Source organism: Porites lutea, chromosome 1, assembly GCF_958299795.1.
Source record: "Porites lutea chromosome 1, jaPorLute2.1, whole genome shotgun sequence".
NCBI classification, from domain to species: Eukaryota; Metazoa; Cnidaria; class Anthozoa; order Scleractinia; family Poritidae; genus Porites; species Porites lutea.
Window position 1 is genome coordinate 32,530,587 of NC_133201.1, and position 25,888 is coordinate 32,556,474.

The 25,888-nt window shown below is 39.5% G+C and overlaps 1 long non-coding RNA gene across 1 annotated transcript; it reads left to right on the forward strand.

Annotated features, from left to right (window-relative positions):
* The first annotated feature begins 567 nt into the window (after positions 1–567).
* LOC140937265 (uncharacterized) lies at positions 568–24,737 on the forward strand. The gene is made up of 3 exons (XR_012165447.1): positions 568–633; positions 12,179–12,271; positions 24,512–24,737. It is a non-coding gene; the product is annotated as an uncharacterized lncRNA (long non-coding RNA).
* Positions 24,738–25,888: the final 1,151 nt, after the last annotated feature.

The window sequence follows — 25,888 nt, forward strand, 5'->3', positions numbered from 1 at the left end:
CGCTGACCACACTGCTTGTCTCTGAAATCAAAATGGCTGCCTATGTCTTGTCTTGCAAGGCTTTCTTTAATGGTAAATCACCTTAAATAACATTAAGATTGGGAAAATGTTTAGTTAAAGTTAAAATTTATTGTATGCTTTACTTCAATTTAGCATTTTTTACGAATTGTGCGATTTTCCTGAAATTGTGCGAACGGATGCGATTTGAGGCCAAATGTGCGCTCGCATCATCAGAAGCCCTGCTTGAAACATCATTTCATTTTAGTCTTCTAAAAGTGTTGATCGCAGAATATCAGACGTAGAAGAAATGTTTCCCATCCGGATATAGCGACGTTACTTAGTTGTTTTCTAGTATATGGGAATTGGTGCAATATGACAGTTTTAAAAAAATTCAACTTGTTTTTTTTTAATATTTTATACTCTTGGCTGTCCCTTTTGAGTATTTTTAGTTAACATGCCCCTCACACATAATTGCAGCAGAATTCCCTTCTTTAGCTCGCACACATAATTGCACCTGCAGTATCTAGGAGATATTTATTCCTTCTTGTTATCTCTCTCCATTTACAGATTATTATTTTACAGCCAACTGATACAACGCTGGGAGAATATTGTAACTGATCTAGTTGCATTAAGGTATTTATGGCAAATTTTGTTGTTTTGTAAAGTGGAGGAGGCAGCATGGCTGAGTGGTTAGAGCACTGGACTTACAATTCAGAGGCCCTAAACTCAAGTCCCACTCTGACTGCTAGCTGAATTTGTTCACGGTAGTCCCAAGTTCAAACCCTTGGCCACGCTTGTAAATAGCCAAATGGTTTGGTTCCGGACAGTTGGGATTCTTAACCCTGTTACATTTAATTTGAATTATTTGTTTCAGGCATTTGCTTTACTACTATAAACAATGCCAAGGGTAAATAACAGATCTATTTATTATTAGCTTCAAGAAAATTTCCTCAAAACTTAAGACAGCGTTCGAAATGATTAATCATTAATTTTCAAAAACAAAAATGAAGAGACTCTATTCGTATTAATCTACTTGTGAGAAAAAGTATGAAATTACTGTATGCATAATAAATGTATGGGGCTATAGGGAAATCTTACCAACTGGAAAACAATTTGCAATTTCCTCAAAATTAGATTACAGTGTTACTACTGTATAAACCGGGGCCACCTTGATAAAAATGACCATTCGGATTTCAGAAGAGAAGGTTAGTTGTCAATCATAATTACCGAGAAATAAAATAAACAACATGGATCAAATAAACCAATTACATGTACAACCTCCATACATGACCTTTTAAACCTGCTGAATCAGCACGTATTTCCCGAGAGGTCTGTTAGAGTGAATGACGCGGGCCAGTGGGGGAAGAGATGAGGTCTAGGCCAAGAAGCGATGTTCTTACAACTTGCAGAGTGGACACCTTTCATGGTGGTACAGTATTTTTTGTAAAGTAAATATTCCAGAGGTGAGAAGGGGACCAGCAAAGAAACTAATTATTCAAACATTGAAAAAATAATATCATGCCTCGTGTTTTTCTTGTATATCGTATTTCTCCTTTGGTGCTGAAGTTGCGTAATGCAAACAACACTCACTACAACGGTGTAAATTCTTAAACGACAACAATTTGTGCTGGACTATCAATTAAGTTTATCCTCCCTGATGTATAATTATGATGTTGATGAAAAATTACTGGGGAAAGTGTCAAATGTATCAGAATTAAGTCTATTCAAGAGAGCTTTATAATATGAGCTTACAGTGAATAAACAGACTCAGACTATTTCATAACAGTGATCACATTGTTGTGTGCCAAACTATACTCCCAGAAAATTCAGAACTGGAGAAAATTTCTGACTAGAGGTTTCAGGCAAAACGTTGGCTCCATGCTATTTGATTAAGGGTAATTGTTTAGAGTGAACATGAACACAGAGATCTGTTCTCATCATTTTAATCCTTTGCACCTGTTTGAAGCTTTCGTAGGTCAGCTTGTTTATGTAAGTTCCATTTTGTTTTTCCTAACTGGTACAGAAGTTTTCCCAAAAGGCTGAGTGCCTCTAGGATTGAACTCCATTGCAAAGATCAATTTGAAAAATGGATTCACAAGAAACCTTTGTCAGACACTTACAATGTGTACTTGCAAATATCACAAAATAGCAAGAAAGTGAAATTGAACAAAATTCTCAACTTAGGAAGAGGAAAGGCAAATAAGACCCTCTAAAATGCTGCAAAAAACTGCAAAAGTACAGTGTAACAAATTATTGTTCTTGCTATCGAAAAAGCTGAAGGTAAAAAAATTGTAAGAATAGCAAAAGACATTCATTCAAAGAGACTCATTAGCAGATAGTGGGGGCGAGGGAAAGTCTGACTTTTTGTCTAGTTTTGGGCTGTGCGCGGTTTTTGTCAAAGGGTCCAAAATAGCCGTATTTGTCAGCATTGTGACGTCAAAAGGAGCACGGTGACCCCCACTTTTTATTACTTTTTTATCATCTTCTTGACTTGTTACATCAGTGTACCAAGTTTCATCTACAATCAGATGTTAGGTTCTTTTACTAGGGAATCACCTTAAAAGAGCACTTAAGGTATTTATTGTAATAATTATTAGTATACTCCAACAGAAATCTTGCGAAAAAGCCTTTTAATATTAAACATTATTTATAAACTTCCGTAATATTGATTACCTGGTAGTTTAATTTTCCACCTGATATTATTTTGTATCCGTCGCCGTAATTTTTATGCCATCTTCGAAAAATTGTAATTGAGGAGGCCTAATTAACATAAGCCCTATAGTTTCCTTTAGGCCTCATCGCCATTTCTTCCTACATTTTTTTTTGGCATTTCTTTGTAATTATTGTAATCGTGTGGCAAATAAATGAATAAATACAAATACAAATATGTCTCTAGACAGGGTGTTGCATGTAAAGTTGTGAATAGTAACACATTGTCAAGAATTTTGTTTGTATTTTTCTTCCTCTAATTGCCTGCTTAATTGTTGCATGCGATTTTGAAAAATGTTAGCAATCAGTATTTGATCATTGTGACAAGCTGCTGATTGGCCCACTACCAACTTTCCTGTTATATGATTGGCCAGCTTTGTGCTATGTGTGGCCCCCGTAAAAGTACTAGTTGCACTGTAATATTACATAATATTGTTATACTGAGGGACCTGATAATAAATTACTGACTATTTTAATGAAATTGCTACATATGTAGCTATCATTTTAAATTATTTGTTTCTCGAGCCAGTTCTTTTAGGGAACGCGTCCAAATATCGGTAGGCAACCCGATCATGGGAAACGGACCCGATTAATTTTCCGATTGATCGGAATCGGTGTAACCAAATTTGTATATATAATCAGTTCTCTGTAGTTTTAATTCTTCACTCCATTAAAGCATATTTCTTCACATGTTCATATATTAGAATTCTGTACTCTGTTCTACACTTAAAGGATTCATCGACATCAATTCACGTAAAAATTTCGATGATCTACACTCAATCCACACACTTGATCAGCTCCACGACTCCGAACGACTACACAGTTCTAAGACTCTCATGCAAAAGCTCAGTTTTCAGATCACGTGACGAGTTTTCCCGCCACAATGACGCAATAATTTCTAACACACTCCCCGCCTTGATTGACACAGGTCAATCAACAACGAAACGAATAAAATAACAAATGAAAGGAAACGAGTTCGCTGTTCTTTGACTTAATGTTAATGTTCACTAACATGTTCCTGTTCAGCATTTCCCACGAAGGTAATGGGGAAATCAGTGTTTCTGTTCTGACGCTCTTCCCGCACCTGTGATTCGACTTCTACAGGGTAAAGCCTATTTAGGGGTCTTGTCACTTCCACGACTCGACCTCCACTACGCACTCTTACAACAGCTCCTCTGTGGTAACCATCTCGTCCTGTAATGAGAGATTTGACGACTCCCATACTCCAAAGTTGTCTCGGCGCCTTGTCCTTGTAGACGCAAACAACATCTCCGACCTTAATCGTTGGCTTCCTGTTACTCGAATTGCAGTTGTGATGAACACGTAATTCTGTTAAGTATTCCTTCTGCCAACGTTTCCAAAAATGTGAAAGTACAGCATTCAAGTACTTCTCACGTCTTGAAAGATCACGCACAGTGTGATCTCCCCCACTTGGCTGTTTAGCGCTTCCGTGTGAACTCAACAAGCGACGACCAATAACAAGTTGCGACGGTGTAAGAGGATCTCGCATTTCATCACTCACATAAGTTAGAGGTCTTGAATTCAGGATTCCTTCGGTCTCGACAATGATTGTAAGCAGTTCTTCATAAGTGATTCGAGCTGTTCCTAAACTCTTTTTCAGACAGCGCTTTGTTGATTTAACGAGACGTTCAAAGAATCCACCCCACCAGGGTGCTAATGCCACGTTATATTTCCAGGATATGCTATACTCTGCTAACAACCTTTTGAGCTCTTCACTCTTGAAAGCGGACCATTGTCCGATACAACAAGCCTTGGTACACCTCGTCGAGCAGTGAACCGTTTGAAGCTTCTCACAAACGCTTGAGTTGACATATTTGGAACAAGGTCTAGATGAACTGCACGACTAGATGCACACGTATATAACACAATGTATGCCTTGTTCATAACACTACTCTTGTTGTACACATCCTTGACATAAATGGGACCCGCAAAGTCTACTCCTATACTTGAAAATGCGAAGTCGTCAGACAATCTGAATTCAGGTAGTTGAGGGGTAGGAGGCACTCCATAGGGGCGACCTTCAAGTTTCTTGCATACTACACACTTGCTTAATATCTTCTTAACTGTCTGTCTCCCTTTAACGACCCAGTATTTTGATCGCAGTTGAACCAGTGTCTCTGCTACTCCATTGTGCATGACTTGTTCATGGCACTTGAGGATCACCAATCTCGTAAAGCAATGTTCTCTAGGCAGAAGTACAGGAAATTTGGTATCATAGGGTAACGACGACAGACCTATTCTTCCCTGACATCTGACTACACCTTCACTGTCCTGATAAAGTCCTAGGGTCGACTTCATTTGCTGGTACTTGTCACTGTTCAGGATACCCTTTTGAACGTGTTTAATCCACTTCTTCTCAGTTTGTTTGTAAACTTGCAAGGATTCTTCTTGGTCAGTTGATCCGTCCCTTCTTCTTTTCAATTTCTTGACAAATAGCAACACAAGTGAAGTAACCCTTATGAGCTTCGTAAGGGAACTGTAGGATCCAGGATTGATGATACTCTCCAGATTTGCTTCTTTTTCGGTACACGTGTTCAATAAGCTGGAGACTGTAGGTTTGGCCGATTTCAGTTCGCACAACTCTTCCTTGGCTTGTACATTTACAGGCTGAACTGGCCAGTAGGCGCTTTCCTTAGACAGGAATTCTGGACCATGTAACCACAAACTACTTTCTTTAAGTGCAGTGGCCTTAATTCCTCTTGATGCAATGTCAGCCGGGTTTTCTGACGTAGGGCAGTACCTCCATTGCTCAGGCGGTGCATTTCGTCTGATTTCGCTCACGCGATTCTCCACAAATTGCTTGTATTCCTTATCAGTGTTCCTAATCCACCACAAACAAATCATAGAATCCGTCCAATTGACTACGTCATCAACTCTCACAACGTTTTCTAAAGCTTGACTCACACTCTTCACCAATCTTGACGCAGTAAGGTTAGACAACAGTTCTAGACGCGGTATGGTTTGCTTATCCAACGGAGCTACTCGGGTTTTTGACGCCACAATCTCACATTCTACTCTTGACTCATATTCTACTCTCATGTAAACAACGGCTCCGTACGCCTTTTCCGACGCATCTGCAAAACAATGAAGTTGGAGCGATTTAACTTCATTCCCACCGAGACCTTTAGCATAACACCTTTTAAAACTCACTCTTCCAGCTAGTCTTAGGTCTGACAAAGTTGACAACCACTCTTGGTTGAGTTCGGTATCCACTAACTCGTCCCAGTCCCTTTGTGCCTTGCACAGTTTTTGAAACATAATCTTGAAGGGTAGAATAACTGGAGATATTAACCCCAAGGGATCAAAGAATCTCGTGGCAGTACTGAGAATCAGTCTCCTTGTAGCTGGCTGAACGTCCACACCCTCCAATATCTTAGTCAAGTCATAGATCAGTTCATCTTGGTTAGGGTTCCAAAGCATTCCCAAGACCTTCTGCTCTTTCTCAGTATCTTGCTTAAAAACTGACTTCGAGAAGCTCTCATCTTCCTCTTGAACACATTCTTTACTGTTTATAGCAAAGTCTCCAACGAAGGCTGAATCTTGTTTCAGGGATTGCAAAAGACTTGCTGAGTTGCTGTTCCACTTTCTCATATTGAACCCTCCTGATTTGAGACAGAGTTTTATCTCCTTCGACAAAGAAAAGGCATTGTTCACATCCTTGGCCCCAGAAACGAAGTCATCTACATACAAAGACTTCAAAAGCTCAAGTGCAAGAGCATTGTCATTCAGCATACATGTATTAACATGGTGTCTGATAGTAGCATTGAGAATGAAGGGGCTAGCATTCACTCCAAATACAACTCTTGTAAAGCGAAGTAACTTAATCTTAGGTGATTCCTTATCGACATCATCTACCCATAGAAAGCGTAAAAAGTCTCTGTGTACTGGATCAATCTCAATATTCAAAAATGCTTTCTCAATATCAGCAGTTACAGCAACTTCATGAACTCTAAATCTCAGCAAAATGTCCAGTAGAAGAGGATTTAATGAAGGTCCGACATGCAGACAGTCATTTAAGCTTGGTCCAAACACCTTGGATGAGGCATCGTATACAACTCTAACCTTTGTTGTATCTCTGTCAAGTCTCACAACTCCCATGTGTGGGAGATAGTGCACATTTCCAAGTTCTAGGACTTGATCTTGCCGCACTTCTTCAACTACTCCACTTTCTAATTGCTCCTTAATCACTTGATCATATTGTTCCAGTATTTCTGGTTGGGTCTTAAGCTTCTTAATCACAGTTGCCAACCTTCGTGAAGCATTTGTATAATTATCTGACAACATAGGGTGATTATCCTTGAATGGTAGCTTGACTTGGTATCTTTCACCAGTGAATCTTATCTCATTTGAAAACTTGTCATGAACTGAAGTTTCAGTGTCCCTTATGCCTAAGGTTTCCAAGTCCCAAAATTTCTGCAAATCATCTTTCACATGGCTGATGTCAGCTGACTCAATTTTCAAAACATGTGTAGCACTTAGGTTAACTGTGCATGACTCTGTCAATGCTGGAACTGCAGCTGGTCCTGACAGTACCCATCCCAACTTGGTCTCAAGAGCTACGGGTCCAGAAGGATCTCCCTTGATTATTCCTCCAGTAAAGAAAGACCAGTAGTGATCTGCTCCTATTAGTAAGTCAACACTAACTGTTCCATTAACAGCTCCACATGCAAGCTGTAGCCCTTGAAGGTATGGATAGCATTCTACTGCACTTTGAATTTCTTGGTTCGATACTGGACTGCATATTACTGGTACAACGTAAGCAGTGACGTACACACTCATTGCATCTATTGTTCTGATGCACAATTGCACAATGTCACATTCCTTTACAGATGCTGAATTGTCACCAAATGTTTTGATTAGCAAGGTTTCCTTACCAACAGTAGGTAATTTTAACTGCTCACGTGTCTTACTGGTTATATAAGATCTCTGGCTACAAGAGTCAAAAATGACTTGAGTATACATTCCAGTTTCTTGATTATCTGGTCTAGAAACAAAGGCTTGGGCAGTCTGCAACAGTATAGAGTTATTATTGCTGCCAACATGCATTGTTGATGTTCCAACATCTCTGGATCTCTCCTGGGAAGCCTCAGATCTACTAAGTGATGCTAATTCAGCTCCTGAACTACTAGGTTGGACAGGCTTCTTAGGGTTTTCACAGATAGTCACATGATGTCTAGCTCCACAATTAAAACATTTGACCTTTGACTGACAACCTGGTGTAATATGCCCTGCTTTCAAGCAAACAAAACACCTGCCACTTCGTCTCAGTATAGTTCTTCTAGCCTTTGGTTCAGTAATGGTACTACAGGTGATGGACTTGTGATTTTTCTTGCAAAAGACACATTGCAGAGTACACTCTTCACTGCCCGCATTAAGTGCGGATGAGGAAAGGGGCTGTTTGAATCTTCCCTTATGCTGGTCAAATCTAGGGTTAGAATTGGTTGGACTACTTGTTTTCACTACATTACACCTTTCTCTTGCCTCCAACTCAGATTTCAGTGCATTTAACAGGACATCAAGGTCCCAAGTTTCTTTACTGCCAAACTTGCGACTGATGATTAATCTCAACTCAGAGGGAATTTTCTCCATTACAACTGGAACTAATAAATTTCCAAAGGACTCTGATTCGACGCCTAGTGCCTTCAAACTTCGAATGTTTATCTCTATCTTGTCATACAAATCACGGAGTTTCTTCGTTTCATGCACTGAACTGACTATTGGCAATTTCAACAAAGCGTCCATGTGGTTAGAAATCAACAGCTGTGGTTTACCAAATCTATCTCTAAGTATATCAATGGCAGTTTCGTAATTATCTTCGGTGAGTGGCAACCCAGTAATTGCAGATTCGGCTGCGCCTGTCACACAACTCTTCAAATAGGTGAATTTTTGGATTCTTGAGATGTCAGTGTTACTGTTAACCGCAGATTCGAAAGTGTCCCAGAAACTCTGCCATTCCTCGTAGTTGCCTGAAAATGACTTTAATTCTAGTTTAGGTAGCTTCACTTTCGCGCCCTCATTGCTTTTGACATTGTTATTAATTTGACTGAAGCTTGGTGAAGTTCCCACGTGTGTGCTATTTTTAGCATCCTCTAAACTCAAGTCAATTCTAGCCAAAATACGGTAAACTTTTGCACAAAACTCACCGCAATCCTCGACTTCTTTCTCAATGTCTCTCCCCTTACTATTTTCCAGAATTGTTTCGTCCAGCTTTTGGATAGTTTCTAGCCTTTCATTGAGGGTGAATTTCAGTCCCATAAGTTTTTCCCTTGATGAATCTTCCACGTGATCGGCAGTTTGCTCGACTAAAATCCTCGTCGCACCTTCCATCGTTTTCTCCACAAAAGCTCTGTGGGCATTTCTAATTCTCTTTGCTTTTTCGTTGTCCATTCTTTTCTTCTTGTACTGTAATCCTGTTCTTGACGATTAATTGATTAAACTTGTTTCGCCGATCCGGCGACTGCGAAGGACCATGTAACCAAATTTGTATATATAATCAGTTCTCTGTAGTTTTAATTCTTCACTCCATTAAAGCATATTTCTTCACATGTTCATATATTAGAATTCTGTACTCTGTTCTACACTTAAAGGATTCATCGACATCAATTCACGTAAAAATTTCGATGATCTACACTCAATCCACACACTTGATCAGCTCCACGACTCCGAACGACTACACAGTTCTAAGACTCTCATGCAAAAGCTCAGTTTTCAGATCACGTGACGAGTTTTCCCGCCACAATGACGCAATAATTTCTAACAATCGTTACCTATCTGTAGGCACTAGTTGCCGTTTCCGATAATGATAAAAACTTTGCCGATTCAATCGGAGCCAGAAACATTCCGATGTGGATAATGGGGTATCACATTCATCTGATAAGGATATGTGACTCTGCAAACATGTCACGAAACCAAATAATGAAAGAGTCATTTCACTCAACAAAACAGGCTTTAAAACTTGCTTTGTTCTCAATAGTAAAATAATTATAACAATACTTCAGTAGTTGTTTTTTCGCCTTATAAGTTGGTTCGAAGATGTCTACAAGGCTGTTCGACGATTTGTTTTCTGTCAGCCGATCGGTAATTGCTTACAAACTTTTCCACGCTGTTCTAACAAAATATAGAGCGAGTCATATTTCGAAACCTCTCATAAAAATTCGTGACTGCCTAGCGGCCAAATACAGTCCAAAGCGGAAATGCCAAGCATAAGCTGTAATAAAATTTATAACTAAGAATAATTCAAGAATATTTTCAACTGAAAACCGACAGAACAATAAGAATATTCAGCGTAGGCCGGTAAAACAACATTCTTATAATAGATTATATATAAAATAAGTGTACTAACTTGCTGTTTATTTACAAAGCTTATTCAAACTTGTAGTTGTCACCTGTATAACTATAACTTGTAAACATTGCTTTCAAGCTAGTTTTGTATTTTGTATTTTGTTTCACTTGCAAGTAAAAGTTTATCATAATTCAATTCACTTCTGATGAGCTGAAAATATAGGGAACGGCGTTTTCAAGTTGCTTCTGCCTACGTATCCAATACGTATCGCACGTCGCAAGCCGGATCGTTAAAAGCAGTTTTCTTTCCTTTCTTTAACTCGAGTTAATACATTTTATAGAAAGCTTTGTTTTATCTCGTTTCAGAAAAGAGCGAAAAATTAGTTGTTTCTTTTAAAAAATTCTGAGCGTCAACGGAATGTGCAATCAACGTAACAATGAAAGATCCAGTGAGTTTGACTCGACGAGAGAAGTTTACAAGCAAATAAACAACTTGCCTGATTCTAGCCGGTTCAAGTTCGCTCCTGTACACGCAATGTCATGAATGCCTGATCTGACAGTATTCTGTCCCCTATTTTCTTGGCTAAACGATTTTAAAATTCCTCCAACAAGGATTCTTCAATCACGCGTTTTGGATTCTAAGGTCGTAAATGCATTCAGCGCGCTATCTTTCGCTTAAAGATGCTCGATACAAAAATTCTTCATCTTGTCTGGTATTGTCTTCCATAAGAACTCTTCGATGAAGGCATTTGTCGCTAATTTTTTTTTGAAACAATACACATTTCAGAAAGACAAGATACAATACGGCGATAAACACTTGGTCTTACCCAGCCTGTTTGTGCATTGAAAACTCAATCATTCACGCTTTGCTTTTGTTGACATAAACATTGCCCTATATAATTTTTGTCAGTAACGTAGCGTGACCGACGATTTCAACCCTTTGACAAACGCTGACAGATATAAGTCAAGATTTGATGAATTCTGTTAATTGGCCCGATGAAGAATTTTGAACGGTGCCGATTCCGTTTCAATCGGTACCGATAATATCGGTACCGATTGAAAACGAAATCGGAAAAAATCGGCACCCGATTGATCGGCATCGGCGTGACCCGATGCCGATATTTGGACGCGTTCCCTTAAATTTCTTCGTTTTTGTGTTGGAAAATTGACCACCCCTATACAGTCATGTACCTGGAATTTTGGCAGATAATTGTTCTTTTTTCCAAATGTGAAAGTGGATGTCTCACTATAAAATACAAACTTAATAGGGAGGAGAAGTCGTTACATCACGTTGCCGTGGTAGCAAAATTTTTGGATCACAACAAACCGATAAAGTCTATTCGCACTATTTCAAACTTCACCGATGGTATTGAATTGGCTAATCTTGGTGAAACTATTTTCTTTGGGACCGTATCTATCGACATCTAAGTTTAGAAAAAGAAAGCGACAATTTTTGTGTTGTGTTCACCTACTCCATAAAGCGGGCTCGTGAAATTTGGAAGTTTCATGTCGTAGTGGTGCAACGACGGCACAGAAATGTACAAAATAGCATGATGCATGTTCAAAGTTGTTGTTTGCTAATATAAACATATTAGTTTTTGCCTGTCTCCTTGGTGTCGCCGTCATCGTTGGTTTTGTTCTCATCTAGAAATAATGTGCTACCATGGTAACGTGAGGTCATACTTCTCCTCTCTATTGAACTTTTTAAGGAAATGTTCTCTTACTGAGGAATGTGGTATTAATACCAACAGTGATTTAACTTTTGAGAGCATTTAAATTTTTAACTTTTATTATTCCTAGGAATGCTTCACATGTTTTACTTGTTAAGTATCATTTTCACAAAAATAATATGGCCTTTTTTTAGCATTAATTATTTCTCCTGTGGAACTCTTGTCAGAAAATGCCAATCAGACTGCTTTAACTGACCAAGATGTATGAATTGAAACAAATTCCCCTTTGACTTTAATTCATTTCCTAAATTACCATAATTCACCTTTTACGTAATATGTTTTGGAAAGTTTCACCTCTCGGCTGACACTTTTAAAATATTGATGAGGGTTAGGGGTATATTAATTTCTCTACTCCAAAAGTCAATCACAAACCAGTCTACAGTACTCATGTTTTAAAACGTCCAATTGTTTAATTTGTTACCTTTCAATTTTAACAGATAAAGAACATGCAGAAAAGGTTCAGACACAATTTCTGGCAGAAAATAAAAGAAATTCAACTCATGAAACAAGAAGTTGAGAGATTCAAAACTGTAAGTACAATCTGCACCATTGTCTCTTATCCTGTATAGTAATGACTATAAACTAGCATTGTACCTCAATAACCAAAATAATTTCCTTTTAAGGACCCAGTAAGAGGGCTAAGCTTTCATATCATACTTCATAATAATAATTGTATTAAAGGTTCAAGGGCCTAGTCTGGGAGACAGCTGTTCCCTGCAAGTACTACTTGGAGTCTATATATTTCAACTAGCTATTAAAATTAAAATAAGGTTAAAAAAAAATCCAACCCAGCAAGCAAGGGAGACAGTAGCTCCCTGGACTGATATTTCAGTCAATGATAGTAATAACTTGCTATTAAAACTAGATAAACTGGGATTTGAATCTAGCAAGCAAGAGAGACAGGGGCTCCCTGGGACGATATTTCAGTCTATGATACTTAATTTAAGTATTAAATAAAGATTAACTGGGATTCCAACCAAGCAAGCAGAAGACACTGGAGCTCCCTAGACTGATATTTCAGTCTATGATAGTTACATTTTAGCATTAAATCTAGATAAACTAGAATTTTAACCCAGCAAGCAACGGAGACAGGAGCTCCCTGGATTGATATCTCAGTCTATGATAGTTACATTTTAGCATTAAATCTAGATAAACTAGGATTCCAACCCAGTAAGCAAGGGAGACAGGAGCTCCCTACACTGATATTTCAGTCTGTGAAAGTTAAATTTTAGTATTAAAACTAGATAAACTGGGATTCGAACCCAGCAAGCAAGGGAGACAGTAGCTCCCTGGACTGATATTTTTAGTCGGTAATAGTTAAATATTAGTATTAAAACTGTATAAACTGGGATTCGAACCCAGCAAGCAAGGGAGACAGTAGCTCCCTGGACTGATATTTTTAGTCGGTAATAGTTAAATATTAGTATTAAAACTGTATAAACTGGGATTCAAACCCAGCCAGCAAGGTAGACAAGAGCTCCCTGGACTGATATTTCAGTCTATGATAGTTACATTTTAGCATTAAATCTAGATAAACTAGAATTTTAACCCAGCAAGCAACGGAGACAGGAGTTCCCTGGATTGATATCTCAGTCTATGATAGTTAAATTTTAGCATTAAAACTAGATAAACTGGGATTCCAACCCAGCAAGCAAGGGAGACGGGAGCTCCCTGGACTGATATTTCAGTCTATGATAGCTAAAACCTTCTATTACAAAATAAACTGGGAATCAAACCCAGCAAGGAAAGGAGGCAGGGCAGGAGCTTCCTGGAATGGTAGTTCAGTCTATGATAACTTAAAGCTACTATTAAAAGTAAATAATAAAACTGGGATTCCAACCTAAGAAGCAAGGGAGACTGATTGGTCAGTCTATGGTAGTGAAAACTTATTATTAAAACCCTGGATGAAGTTAGTTTTGAACCCAGGAAGTTAGTGATCCCTGGAGTAATATATCAATCTATAATTCATGTAGATGGAACTTACTCTTTTTGTGCCCAAATTCTAGAAACAAATATTGACCGAATTGCTTTTTTACTTCAAATGATAACATTGGACTGTTGGAGCGGCAGCAATTCTTTCAATGAATTTTAAAAAAGTTAGGGGATAATAAAAACAAAGATGGCCTATTGCTGTCAATACGATGACCTCAAGCCAGGTGGAGGGTTTCGTGCGTTCCACGGGGTGCTTGTCTACTTATGCGGCGAGAGTGGTACTGAGCCATCAGTTACACCGAGGTCTGGGTGGTCACCTCTGACCGACAGGTGATGTATTGGGCGCCTGATAAGAAAACGGCCGTTGCACTCAAGTGCTTATCGACTCATTCTGCAGTGGGGCAGAGCTTTACGATTCGATACTGCACAGGCCGAAGCGGTGCACCGCTCATCGGGCCATGCCATATCTCAGCTTCTGTCACGAAACAAGTCTGTTGTAAGCGCTCATGCCCAGGTGTCCCGGTCTGGATTCAAGCGGAGGTCACACATTTCGGTTCCCAGTTTCCTTTAAAGTTTGTTGTTGCTGTTTTTTTGTAATAAAAAAATGGGGTGATTTTAGGTTTAATTTCGAATTTTCTGGGAAAGAGTTGTTGCCCTGAGATAATTGTAACTGATTTTTAAGATAATAATGCACTTAAGTGAACTGGGATTCCAACCTAGGAAATATGGGAGACGGGTGCTCCCTCAACTATAACAGGAAAACTCTGACTTTTATAAAGTGATAAATTACACACTTAATTCAAGTGGGATTCCAACCCAGCAAATGAGTGGGACAGGTCCTCCCTGAACTACGGCAAATATACTCTAAGAAAAATATAGTTAGGTGAATTGAGATTTCAACCCAGGAAATATGGGAGGCAGGTGCTCCCTGAGCAATTGCAAGGACACCCTAAGTAAGATATATTTAGGTCAACTGGGATTCCAACCCAGCAAATATAAAAAAACAGGCGCTCCCTGAACTATTGGACTAAAATTTCAGTCTATGATACTTAAAACTTACTATTAAAACTAAATAAACTGGGATTCCAATCCAGCAAGCAAGGGAGACTGGAGCTCCCTGCACTTATATTTCAGTCTATGATAGTTGAATTTTAGTATTGAAACTATATAAACTGGGATTCAAACCCAGCAAGCGAGAGAGACAAGAGCTCCCTGCACTTACAGTTCAGTCTATGAAAGTTAAATTTTGGTATTAAATCTAGATACACAGGGATTCAAACCCAGTAAGCAAGGGAGACAGGAGCTCCCTGGACTGATATTTCAGTCTATGATAGTTGAATTTTAGTATTGAAACTATATAAACTGGGATTCAAACCCAGCAAGCGAGGGAGACAAGAGCTCCCTGCACTTACAGTTCAGTCTATGAAAGTTAAATTTTGGTATTAAATCTAGATACACAGGGATTCAAACCCAGTAAGCAAGGGAGACAGGAGCTCTCTGGACTGATATTTCAGTCTATGATAGTAAAATTTTAGTATTGAAACTATATACTGGTATTCCAACCCAGGAAGCAAGGGAGACTAGAGCTCCCTGGACTTACAGTTCAGTCTATGAAAGTTAAATTTTAGTATTAAATCTAGATACACAGGGATTCAAACCCAGTAAGCAAGGGAGACAGGAGCTCCCCCAACTGATACTGCAGCCTGTACTAGTCAACAATTACTATTAAAACTAGATAAACTGGGATTCAAACCCAGCAAGCAAGGGAGACAGCAGGTCCCTGGGCTGATACTTCAGTTAATAATAGATGAAACTCACTATTAAAGCTAGGTAAACTGGGATTCAAACCCAGGAAGCAAGGGAGACAGGAGCTCCCTGGACTGATAGTTCAGTCAATAATAGATGAAACTTACTATTAAAACTAGATAAATTTGGATTTTAACCCAGCAAGCAAGGGAGACAGGAATTCTCTGGACTGATACTTCAGTCAATAATAGTTGAAAATTACTATTAAAACTAGATAAACTGGGATTCCAACCCAGCAAGCAAGGGAGACAGAAGCTCCCTGGACTGAAACTTCAGTCAATAATAGATGAAACTTACTATTAGAACTAGATAAACTGGGATTCCAACCCAGCAAGCAAGGGAGACAGGAGCTCCCCGGACTGATAGTTCAGTCAATAATAGATGAAACTTACTATTAAAACTAGATAAACTGGGATTCCAACCCAGCAAGCAAGGGAGACAGGAGCTCCCTGGACTGATAGTTCAGTCAATAATAGATGAAACTTACTATTAAAACTAGATAAACTGGGATTCCAACCCAGCAAGCAAGGGAGACAGGAGCTCCCTGGACTGATAGTTCAGTCAATAATAGATGAAACTTACTATTAAAACTAGATAAATTTGGATTTTAACCCAGCAAGCAAGGGAGACAGGAATTCTCTGGACTGATACTTCAGTCAATAATAGTTGAAAATTACTATTAAAACTAGATAAACTGGGATTCCAACCCAGCAAGCAAGGGAGACAGAAGCTCCCTGGACTGAAACTTCAGTCAATAATAGATGAAACTTACTATTAGAACTAGATAAACTGGGATTCCAACCCAGCAAGCAAGGGAGACAGGAGCTCCCCGGACTGATAGTTCAGTCAATAATAGATGAAACTTACTATTAAAACTAGATAAACTGGGATTCCAACCCAGCAAGCAAGGGAGACAGGAGCTCCCTGGACTGATAGTTCAGTCAATAATAGATGAAACTTACTATTAAAACTAGATAAACTGGGATTCCAACCCAGCAAGCAAGGGAGACAGGAGCTCCCTGGACTGATACTTCAGTTAATAATAGATGAAATTCACTATTAAAACTAGATAAACTGGGATTGCAACCCAGCAAGGAAGGGAGACAGGGGCTCCCTGGACTGATACTTCAGTCAATGATAGATGAAACTTACTGCTAAAAGAAAGCATCTACTGGGATTCCAACGGAGCAAGCGAGATAAGTAATACGTGGAGTAATACTACAGTCTAGCTATTATGCATGTAGTTGAACCTTCAATACTCTAATTCTTGAACTACTACATGAAGCACATTACATCTTTACCTTTAATTATTAATAGTATAATACTGTTTGAGCAGCAGCAATTCTTTCAATAGATTTAAAATAGCAGCTTTAAGTAGTAAAAGGGAAGTCCCAAAACAAAGTTGGCGTATTGTTGCCAATACAGTGGCCTCAAGCCAGGTGGAGGGTTTCGTGCGTTCCACAGGGTGCTTGTCTACTTATGCGGTGAGAGTGGTACTGAGGCATCAGTTACACCGAGGTCTGGGTGGTCGCCTCTGACCGACAGGTGATGTATTGGGCACCTGTTAAGAAAACGGCCGTTGCACTCAAGTGCTTATGAACTCATTCTGCAGTGGTGCAGAGCTTTACGAGTGATACTGCACGGTCCGTAGCGGTGTACCGCTCATCGGGTCATGCCATATCTCAGCTTCTGTCACGAAACAAGTCTGTTGTAAGCGCTCATGCCCAGGTGTCCCGGTATGGACGCAAGCGGAGGTCCCCCAATTTATATGGCCGTTGCACTCACGTGCGTCTCGGATACTGCAAAGGCCATCTCCCTTTTCTTTAGGTTATGCCATATCTCAGCTTCTCTCACGAACCAGGTTTTCTCAAGCCTTTAAATTTTGTTGTTGTTTTTTTTTTCAAATAATAAAAAAATCTCAGTTATTTTAGGTATAATTTAGGATTTTCTTGGGAAGAGTTGTTGCTCTAAGAAGATTATCACTGATTTTCAAAGTAATATGCCCTTAGGGCAACTGGGATTCCAACCCAGCAAGCAAGGGAGACAGGAGTTCCCTGGACTGATACTTCAGTCAATAATAGTTGAAAATTACTATTAAAACTAGATAAACTGGGATTCCAACCCAGCAAGCAAGGGAGACAGAAGCTCCCTAGACTGATACTTCAGTCAATAATTGATGAAACTTACTATTAAAACTAGATAAACTGGGATTCCAACCCAGCAAGCAACGGAGACAGGGGCTCCCTGGACTGATACTTTAGTCAATAATAGATGAAACTTACTATTAAAACTAGATAAATTTGGATTTCAACCCAGCAAGCAAGGGAGACAGGAGTTCTCTGGATTGATACTTCAGTCAAAAATAGTTGAAAATTACTATTAAAACTAGATAAACTGGGATTCCAACCCAGCAAGCAAGGGAGACAGAAGCTCCCTAGACTGAAACTTCAGTCAATAATAGATGAAACTTACTATTAAAACTAGATAAACTGGGATTCCAACCCAGCAAGCAAGGGAGACAGGAGCTCCCCGGACTGATAGTTCAGTCAATAATAGATGAAACTTACTATTAAAACTAGATAAACTGGGATTCCAACCCAGCGAGCAAGGGAGACAGGAGCTCCCTGGACTGATAGTTCAGTCAATAATAGATGAAACTTACTATTAAAACTAGATAAACTGGGATTCCAACCCAGCAAGCAAGGGAGAGAGGAGCTCCCTGGACTGATACTTCAGTTAATAATAGATGAAACTCACTATTAAAACTAGATAAACTGGGATTGCAACCCAGCAAGGAAGGGAGACAGGGGCTCCCTGGACTGATACTTCAGTCAATGATAGATGAAACTTACTGCTAAAAGAAAGCATCTACTGGGATTCCAACGGAGCAAGCGAGATAAGTAATACGTGGAGTGATACTACAGTCTAGCTATTATGCATGTAGTTGAACCTTCAATACTCTAATTCTTGAACTACTACATGAAGCACATTACATCTTTACCTTTAATTATTAATAGTATAATACTGTTTGAGCAGCAGCAATTCTTTCCATAAATTTAAAATAGCAGCTTTAAGTAGTAAAAGGGAAGTCCCAAAACAAAGTTGGCGTATTGTTGCCAATACAGTGGCCTCAAGCCAGGTGGAGGGTTTCGTGCGTTCCACAGGGTGCTTGTCTACTTATGCGGTGAGAGTGGTACTGAGGCATCAGTTACACCGAGGTCTGGGTGGTCGCCTCTCACCGACAGGTGATGTATTGGGCACCTGATAAGAAAACGGCCGTTGCACTCAAGTGCTTATCAACTCATTCTGCAGTGGTGCAGAGCTTTACCAGTGATACTGCACGGGCCGTAGCGGTGTACCGCTCATCGGGTCATGCCATATCTCAGCTTCTGTCACGAAACAAGTCTGTTGTAAGCACTCATGCCCAGGTGTCCCGGTATGGACGCAAGCGGAGGTCCCCCAATTTATATGGCCGTTGCACTCACGTGCGTCTCGGATACTGCACAGGCCATCTCCCTTTTCTTTAGGTTATGCCATATCTCAGCTTCTCTCACGAACCAGGTTTTCTCAAGCCTTTAAATTTTGTTTGTTTTTTTTTTTTCAAATGATAAAAAAATCTCAGTTATTTTAGGTATAATTTAGGATTTTCTTGGGAAGAGTTGTTGCTCTAAGAAGATTATCACTGATTTTCAAAGTAATATGCCCTTAGGGCAACTGGGATTCCAACCCAGCAAGCAAGGGAGACAGGAGTTCTCTGGACTGATACTTCAGTCAATAATAGTTGAAAATTACTATTAAAACTAGATAAACTGGGATTCCAACCCAGCAAGCAAGGGAGACAGGAGCCCCCTGGACTGATACTTCAGTCAATAATTGATGAAACTTACTATTAAAACTAGATAAACTGGGATTCCAACCCAGCAAGCAAGGGAGACAGGGGCTCCCTGGACTGATACTTTAGTCAATAATAGATGAAACTTACTATTAAAACTAGATAAATTTGGATTTCAACCCAGCAAGCAAGGGAGACAGGAGTTCTCTGGACTGATACTTCAGTCAAAAATAGTTGAAAATTACTATTAAAACTAGATAAACTGGGATTCCAACCCAGCAAGCAAGGGAGACAGAAGCTCCCTGGACTGAAACTTCAGTCAATAATAGATGAAACTTACTATTAAAACTAGATAAACTGGGATTCCAACCCAGCAAGCAAGGGAGACAGGAGCTCCCCGGACTGATAGTTTAGTCAATAATTGATGAAACTTACTATTAAAACTAGATAAACTGGGATTCCAACCCAGCAAGCAAGGGAGACAGGAGCTCCCTGGACTGATAGTTCAGTCAATAATAGATGAAACTTACTATTAAAACTAGATAAACTGGGATTCCAACCCAGCAAGCAAGGAAGACAGGAGCTCCCTGGACTGATACTTCAGTTAATAATAGATGAAACTCACTATTAAAACTAGATAAACTGGGATTCCAACCCAGCAAGCAAGGAAAACAGGAGCTCCCTGGACTGATACTTCAGTTAATAATAGATGAAACTCACTATTAAAACTAGATAAACTGGGATTCCAACCCAGCAAGGAAGGGAGACAGGGGCTCCCTGGAGTGATACTTCAGTCAATGATAGATGAAACTTACTGCTAAAAGAAAGCATCTACTGGGATTCCAACGGAGCAAGCGAGATAAGTAATAAGTGGAGTGATACTACAGTCTAGCTATTATGCATGTTGTTGAACCTTCAATACTCTAATTCTTGAACTACTACATGAACCACATTACATCTTTACCTTTAATTATTAATAGTATAATACTGTTTGAGCAGCAGCAATTCTTTCAATAAATTTAAAATAGCAGCTTTAAGTAGTAAAAGGGAAGTCCCAAAACAAAGTTGGCGTATTGTTGCCAATACAGTGGCCTCAAGCCAGGTGGAGGGTTTCGTGCGTTCCACAGGGTGCTTGTCTACTTATGCGGTGAGAGTGGTACTGAGGCATCAGTTACACCGAGGTCTGGGTGGTCGCCTCTGACCGACAGGTGATGTATTGGGCACCTGTTAAGAAAACGGCCGTTGCACTCAAGTGCTTATGAACTCATTCTGCAGTGGTGCAGAGCTTTACGAGTGATACTACACGGGCCGTAGCGGTGTACCGCTCATCGGGTCATGCCATATCTCAGCTTCTGTCACGAAACAAGTCTGTTGTAAGCGCTCATGCCCAGGTGTCCCGGTATGGACGCAAGCGGAGGTCCCCCAATTTATATGGCCGTTGCACTCACGTGCGTCTCGGATACTGCACAGGCCATCTCCCTTTTCTTTAGGTTATGCCATATCTCAGCTTCTCTCACGAACCAGGTTTTCTCTAGCCTTTAATTTTTTTTTTTTTTTTTTCAAATAATAAAAAAATCTCGGTTATTTTAGGTATAATTTAGGATTTTCTTGGGAAGAGTTGTTGCTCTAAGAAGATTATCACTGATTTTCAAAGTAATATGCCCTTAGGGGCAACTGGGATTCCAACCCAGTAAGCAAAGGAGACAGGATTTTTCTGGACTGATACTTCAGTCAATAATAGTTGAAAATTACTATTAAAACTAGATAAACTGGGATTCCAACCCAGCAAGCAAGGGAGACAGGGGCTCCCTGGACTGATACTTCAGTCAATAATAGATGAAACTTACTATTAAAACTAGATAAATTTGGATTTCAACCCAGCAAGCAAGGGAGACAGGAGTTCTCTGGACTGATACTTCAGTCAAAAATAGTGGAAAATTACTATTAAAACTAGATAAACTGGGATTCCAACCCAGCAAGCAAGGGAGACAGGAGCTCCCTGGACTGATAGTTCAGTCAATAATAGATGAAACTTACTATTAAAACTAGATAAACTGGGATTCCAACCCAGCAAGCAAGGGAGACAGGAGCTCCCTGGACTGATAGTTCAGTCAATAATAGATGAAACTTACTATTAAAACTAGATAAACTGGGATTCCAACCCAGCAAGCAAGGAAGACAGGAGCTCCCTGGACTGATACTTCAGTTAATAATAGATGAAACTCACTATTAAAACTAGATAAACTGGGATTCCAACCCAGCAAGGAAGGGAGACAGGGGCTCCCTGGACTGATACTTCAGTCAATGATAGATGAAACTTACTGCTAAAAGAAAGCATCTACTGGGATTCCAACGGAGGAAGCGAGATAAGTAATACGTGGAGTGATACTACAGTCTAGCTATTATGCATGTAGTTGAACCTTTAATACTCTAATTCTTGAACTACTACATGAAGCGCATTACATCTTTACCTTTAATTATTAATAGTATAATACTGTTTGAGCAGCAGCAATTCTTTCCATAAATTTAAAATAGCAGCTTTAAGTAGTAAAAGGGAAGTCCCAAAACAAAGTTGGCGTATTGTTGCCAATACAGTGGCCTCAAGCCAGGTGGAGGGTTTCGTGCGTTCCACAGGGTGCTTGTCTACTTATGCGGTGAGAGTGGTAGTGAGCCATCAGTTACACCGAGGTCTAGGTGGTCGCCTCTGACCGACAGGTGATGTATTGGGCACCTGTTAAGAAAACGGCCGTTGCACTCAAGTGCTTATGAACTCATTCTGCAGTGGTGCAGAGCTTTACGAGTGATACTACACGGGCCGTAGCGGTGTACTGCTCATCGGGTCATGCCATATCTCAGCTTCTGTCACGAAACAAGTCTGTTGTAAGCGCTCATGCCCAGGTTTCCCGGTATGGACGCAAGCGGAGGTCCCCCAATTTATATGGCCGTTGCACTCACGTGCGTCTCGGATACTGCACAGGCCATCTCCCTTTTCTTTAGGTTATGCCATATCTCAGCTTCTCTCACGAACCAGGTTTTCTCAAGCCTTTAAATTTTGTTTTGTTTTTTTTTTTCAAATAATAAAAAAATCTCAGTTATTTTAGGTATAATTTAAGATTTTCTTGGGAAGAGTTGTTGCTCTAAGAAGATTATCACTGATTTTCAAAGTAATATGCCCTTAGTGCAACTGGGATTCCAACCCAGCAAGCAAGGGAGACTAGAGCTCCGTTGTATTTTAGTCTATGATAGTTGGATTTTAGTATTGAAACTATATAAACTGGGATTCAAACCCAGCAAGCGAGGGAGACAAAAGCTCCCTCGACTGATATTTCAGTCTATGATAGTTAAATTGTAGTATAAAATCTAGATAGACAGGGATTTAAACCCAGTAAGCAAGGGAGACAGGAGCTCCCTGGACTGATATTTCAGTGTATGATAGTAAAATTTTTAGTATTGAAACTATATATACTGGGATTCCAACCCAGCAAGCAAGGAAGACAGGAGCTCCCTCAACTGATACTGCAACCTATACTTGTCAACTATTACTTTTAAAAGTAGATAAACTGGGATTGAAACCCCGCATACAAGGGAGACAGCACCTTCCTGGGCTTATATTTTAATCTATGATACTGTAGTTAAATTTTAGTATTAAAACTATATAAACTGGGATTCAAACCCAGCAAGCAAGTGAGACAAGAACTCCCTGGACTGAAATTTCAGTCTGTGATAGTTAAATTGTAGTAATAAATCTAGATATACAGGGATTCAAACCTAGTAAGCAAGGGACACAGGAGCTCCTTGGACTGATATTTCAGTCTATGAAAGTTAAATATTAGTATTGAAACTATGTAAACTGGGATTCCAACCCAACAAGAAAAGATACTCTTACTAATTTATAGTTAGATCAACTGGGATTCCAACCCAGCAAATATGGGAGACATGCGGTTCCTGAACTATTGCAGGGATACTCTAAGTAAAACATAGTTTATAATAGGTCAACTGGGATTCCAACCCAGGAAATATTGGAGACATGCGGTTCCTGAACTATTACGAGGAACTCTGATATTTCTCTAAAGTAATGAATATATAGTTAGGTAAACTGGGATTCCAGCTCAGCAAAATATTTGAGACAGATGCTCTCTGAAGTACTACGAAGAATTGGTCATAGCTTTACTGAGTACATGTATTACTATACACCTACAGCTGTAAATGTTCTTGTGTTAAGAGAACACGAAAGAAGAAGTAACTTATGACTGAGTCTTAAAGAAGCCAAACTCACTTTTAGAACTAATTTTAGGATCTCTTTGCACCGGGAAGAGGCGGTCTGTAAAGAATAAACAGAAACCAGCGCAGTAATTCGCATTACTGATAGGTTCAATATTAGTTTAATTGATATCTGCTGGTAACATTTTCTAACGGATTATTTGTTTTTCTTGAGCATCTCTATTTTCTAGACTGAATGTATCCGAAAAATACCTTGGAATGAAATTGAGTCGCCGAATCAGTTTGCTCATGGCATCGAGTGGGAAAACGTCTATTAAACTTCATGTAATTTGTACTATAACTGTTTTTTTAGTTGTATTCTATTAACCCTCGATTTTCTCTTCAAACTTGCATATCAAGCCCCATGATAGTTAAGCACTGAAACCAGTTATGAAGATAGGGTTGATACACGTATCCTTTATTTGACGATAAAATCTATTATAAGAGCATGACGTAGTACATGTCGTCTACTTAACAGAGAATAGAGCACTTAATAAGCAAACAACAGTAATGAACTCATTTATCCCTGTTGCAAAACAGGAGACAGGAATAAAAAGTTTCTTATAGCGCTTATCACACTAAGTGCGGGTAAACCCCAAAAATTGTGATGGGTGTTGCTCGAGCACCTGTATTTATTTCAGATGCTTTATTTTGTTAACGAATGGTTGCTTTGATCGTTATCTTTGCTGAGTTTAGGTTCGTTCCCAACTGCACTTGTTCGTCATCTGATAAAAAACATGTCATTGATGCAAGAATATCAACTCTGTAAGGTATGTGATTTCGTCAGTAACAAATAATTAGTAGCTTTTGTTACAAGCGTTTTCGAGCAGGGGTATTCCGAGGCATTCATTTATCGTAGTTTTATTAGAACTAACCATTGCCATGGTTAATCTACGGTTTGACTTATAATTAACGTTGGACTTTCTTCTGTTACGTTTAGGACATGTTGCTTAAATGGACTTCATGGTCACTATCTCACCGGCTGTCGGATTCCCCTAAATGAAATGTGCCTGCGACTTACAACACAATTACAGTCAAGTCTATCATCACGAAGATGTCTCGTTAAAGAAGAAATATTTAAATAACTTAATCTAATAATGTTTTCAAAAGCGTAAAACGTGAATAAACACTTTGTAGAATTATGCTTGCGTAGCAGTCATTTTTAAAGGAGGAGGTTTTCTTCTAACTAAAATGACTGCTACCAAGCAACAATGGCCTTTTTATTCTGTTTCTTAGTTACCTTTTTCTAAGGATAGGCGCGTTTCAATACTTTTATTGGACTCTCGCTTACCTTCGGGTCACTATTGGTCACATTCAACTACTATATTCTCGGATTCTTTAGCTTCCGTTAAATGTTCCTGATTATAATTTATACATTACTGCGATCACACGCTATCGGAAACGCTTATTTGTCTTTGCCAAATGGCGTAAACTGTACTCAACAATCTTGCCATCATTCGGCGGTACTTTCGGTATCTTTCGACCACTATCGTCAAGTACTTCGGCTGGCGTTCTCAACGTTTATCTCCGTTTTCACTTATTATCACTAAGAGCGCTCAATATATCGTAATCACTTACTAGATGCTTTTGCCGAAATGCGTGCACTGTATTCAGCTGGTAATGAATACTATCGCCATCCTTTGTGGTATTGTCGGTAACTTACGACCATTGTCGACTACTCGAGCTTGCATTTATCTTCGTGTTTACTTCACGAACGTGTTCTGTGGTAGACGCTTTTTTGACTTTGCCAAATTGCGTACACTGTAATGAAACTCTTGCGCCATTTTTTCGGATACTGTCAGTTACCTGCGACCGTGCACTGCTGACTACTTCGGCCTGCATTAATCTTTGTGTTCAGTCACGTACCATTACTACGAACGCGCGCTATCGTAAACCATATTATTATGCTTTTGCCAAATTGCACGCTGTCCGCCCTTCGGGTTACTATAGATAACTTGCGACAACTATGGTCCACGTACTTCGGCTTGCGTTTATGCTCTTGTTTACTTAGCATTGCCTTTGTCTCCGTCAAATTGCACACACTGCAATAAACATTCGGTTTATTCGTAAACTTACAGTGATGTGATACTCTTCCTACCTGCGATTACAGGACATAGCTATGCTCATGTATAAAGTTAAAAACAACATGTGCCCGGCGTCAAAGCACTCTGTTTGAACAGCCTGCAATTAAGTATAAATTGCGCAAACTTGACTTCACTATACCCAGATTTAACACGCTCTCCTTTGGAAAGCAGTCGCTCAGGTATATGAGATGAGCCCAAAGGTATAGAGATTTGTTCCTAGAAATGCGAAAGAA